Raw genomic sequence first — 3680 nt, 5'->3', positions numbered from 1 at the left:
AACACTTTGGTCATGAGTTATAAAATACCCATGATATCAGAGTCTCCATGTGTAACGCGACGCAGTTACGCTGGACTTTGTATTCCTCGTGTCAAGGTTTTCTCTGATAAGAGCATGAAAACAAGACTGACGTACGTTTACAGTTAGTAATGGGGATTGAAGGTGTGCACTTATATCACAAGAAATCTACGTGTGCGTGTGCCTGGAGCGAAATATTCTCAATTACCACGTTAAACCCCATTTCACCTCACCTCACCTACTCGGGACCACAATTTATACCCACAATAGGACATCTCTTCAATGTAGTCGGGGCGGTGGGGTAGCCTGGTGGTTAAAGCGTTCGCTCGTCACGCCGAAGACCCGGGTTCATTCCCCACATGGGTGCAATGTGTGAAGCTCATTTCTGGTGTCCTCCGCTGTGATATTGCTGGAATACTGCTAAAAACTAAACTCACTCACTCACTTAATGCAGTAATCTTCTCAGTTTTCATGGTATATATGCCCATCGTCATATGAGCTAAATATACTCACGTAATACGTCAAGAGGGCAGCTCTTCAATGTAGTAATCTTGTCTTGTCTTGTCAGAGAAATATAGGAAATAAGATATATTGACGAAGTTGATTCATGTGTTGAAAGGTGCATTTATTATTGTGTGTTTCAATCTCTGGAATACTTTGGGGCAATGGCATATATATGTTGCTGTCTTTAAAGACATATATGATTCTTCGTATATATGTGATTTGGGAATCGTATTTGCTTCCTGGCTTGATTATTGTTACTCTTTTCAGTACAAGGAACCCTGACAGATGACGCAATTTTTGAAGACCTGTGGCCGTATGGCCGGGCTTAGTAGCGCCCTGCTCTTACACGTCATGCACAACGACGGTTAAGCCTAGGTGTTACTACGCCCGACTTAACAGATTCAGGTCGAGGTACAGTGTGCTATTTTTTTTATTTTCGACCGGGAAAAGGCGCGAAACAAAAGAACCCGTTGCATTAAACCGTAAGGCTGCAAGTACCTGCATTTCCGGGCTAATCATTATCACCTCTGATTGTATCCACTAGCTTCAAAATGTCAATTCTCCTGAATCTCTCTCTCTCTCTCTCTCCCTCTTTCTCTCTCTCTCTCTCTCTCTCTCTCTCTAGCGCTCTCTCTCTCTAGCGCTCTCTTTCTCTCTCTCTCTCCCCTCTCTCTCTAGCGCTCTCTCTAGCTCTCTCTCTCTCTCTCTCTAGCGCCTCTCTCTCTCTCTCTCTAGCGCTCTCTGCGCTCTCCTCTAGCGCTCTCTCTCTAGCGCTCTCTCTCTCTCTCTAGCGCTCTCTCTCTCTCTCCTCTCTCTCTAGCGCTCTCTCTCTCTCTCTCTCTCTCTCTCCTCTCTCTCTCTCTCTCTGGCGCTCTCTCTCTCTAGCGCTCTCTCTCTCTCTAGCTCTCTCTCTCTCTCTCTCTAGCGCTCTCTCTCTCTCTCTCTCTCTAGCGCTCTCTCTCTAGCGCTCTCTCTCTAGCGCTCTCTCTCTCTCTCTAGCGCTCTCTCTCTCCTCTCTCTCTCCCGCTCTCTCTCGCGGCTCTCTCTCTCTCTAGCGCGCTCTCTCTCTCTCCCTCTCTCTCTCTCTCTCTCTCTCCGTCCGTCCTTCAGGGGTGACCCTTCATGGTTGTTTTCACCAACGTGAGTGCATTGGTTGTGCAATGCAACCTGACATCCTTAAATCACTAATGATAGAGCTATGTTCTATATATTATATACATAGAGATACGTGAGTGTTCTGACATATCACGTGGTAACCAACCGACCTTCAACCCTGATTACATTCTGGCTATACAGTAGATATAAACCTGTACCTCACGTCAACCTGTCACTCTCAGGATTCGTCGAACCATACGGAGGGTTTCATGTATAAATTACTTTAACGGACAAAGACATCTCTACAGTTCACAAGATGGCTGAGTTCAAATACATGTCATGGTTGCTGACATCTATCTCCCTTGTCAGTTTCTGTAGTTGCCATGACAAGATGGTGTCTGTCCTAAACAAACTGGAACAGGATCTGCTGGATAATAAGTTGGGTGTGATCGCTATGGAGACAAGGATACTAAACACCATAGATGTTGTCAGGGCATCCTTGAGAGCTGAGTTAAAGGAAAACATACGGGATGAAGTGAGAGAAGCCATGGCCGAGATTCTACAAGGAGTGTCTCTTCAAGACATGGTGAAAAGTCAGATTGTCTCTGAGGTGCGGCATCTGAAACAGGGTTACCATCAGATGAAGAGACAGTTGCACCATGTCTCAAGGTCGCTCAGTGATTTTCAGAACAAGACGACCGTATTTCACGAATCTCTCCTGAAGAAGGCAGATGTGTGGAATCAAGATAATTCAAGTTATATCTGTATGAGAGATAAGCATAAACTGGAAATAGAACTTCAGAAGGCCGATATTACCACTGACAGACTCACAGAAGACATCAAGCGAATAACGACATTGAAGGAGACGTGTCAGTCACAAATGTCGAAGCTTATAACAAATGCCACTGTGTCTCTTTCTACCCCCGCTCCTCTAGATGTTACACCAGCCTCCAGGACATCTGTGTCAACAACGACGCTCAGACCAGAGGTGGAGAAAAGTAGGATTTTGATAGCTCCAATTTGGTCAAGTACTCCACACCAGTTCCGTCAACTCAACATTCACAGTAACTCCCTGAGTGTCTATCAGTACCACACCATGAAGGAGGTCAGATGTATTGCATATACAACAAAGACAAGGAAACTTCTGATAGGGCTACGCTACCCTGATAAGATAGTGTCATCTACCCTGGATACACGTCACGTGACGGTATTAAGAGAACGTGTACGGACATACAGCATGGCAGTGGATGAAGATCGGGACATCGTATTTATAGCTACCTATCATCCACGTTACTCAATCAGCCGCATGTCTACACAGGGGAAAGACTTCACTGCCATCATTGACTTATCCAAGTACGGTAGAAGTCCAAGGCAAATAGCTCTTGACACAAAGAGAAGGAGGATATATGGGTGTAATGAAGAGAAACTGTTCACTGTGACATATGATGGTCAAGGTCTGACAACATTAGCCACAGGAAGCCAAGTGTATGCTGTAACCCTGGATCAGACAGCAGGTGTGTTGTATTATGGTGTAGAGAAGAAACTGATGAAGATGACTGTGTCCAATAATGTGAGTACAGAGGTGACCACACTGAACGCCGTCCCCTGGAACCTGGGACTGTATAGAGACACCATCTACTACAGTACCTATCGGTCGCCTATTGTAGGTGCAGTTGATGTGACATATAACACTGTGGCATATACTCTCCAGTCAGTCAGTATGAAGGGGGCACATACTTACTGTATGTGTTTGATTCCCTAAATGTATCAATCGCATCGTGTTTTCTCTCTATATTCCGATCTCATCCACCCTGGGAAACTGATTTTAAGATTACATATTTCATACAGCATGTAGTCTATGTTGCCATGTTAATTTGCTGTAGGTTTCATCAATAAATATCTTGTTACAGTTCTATGGCTACTATCTCTGCTTCCAACCTACAAAAAACAATGCTTCATTATCCATTACCTCCGCTAATCTTTTTGTATCTTGAAGCAGGGTCGGAAAATAGAATGTTTCGTTTCTAATAGGCTTTTAGTTTGGAATGGAGATACTGTGTTTT

This window comes from Haliotis rubra, unplaced genomic scaffold (genome assembly GCF_003918875.1).
Source record: "Haliotis rubra isolate DU_JTF1 unplaced genomic scaffold, ASM391887v1 Scf804, whole genome shotgun sequence".
NCBI lineage: Eukaryota > Metazoa > Mollusca > Gastropoda > Lepetellida > Haliotidae > Haliotis > Haliotis rubra.
The sequence above is the reverse complement of the archived record's forward strand: the minus strand, read 5'-3'. Positions refer to the sequence as shown.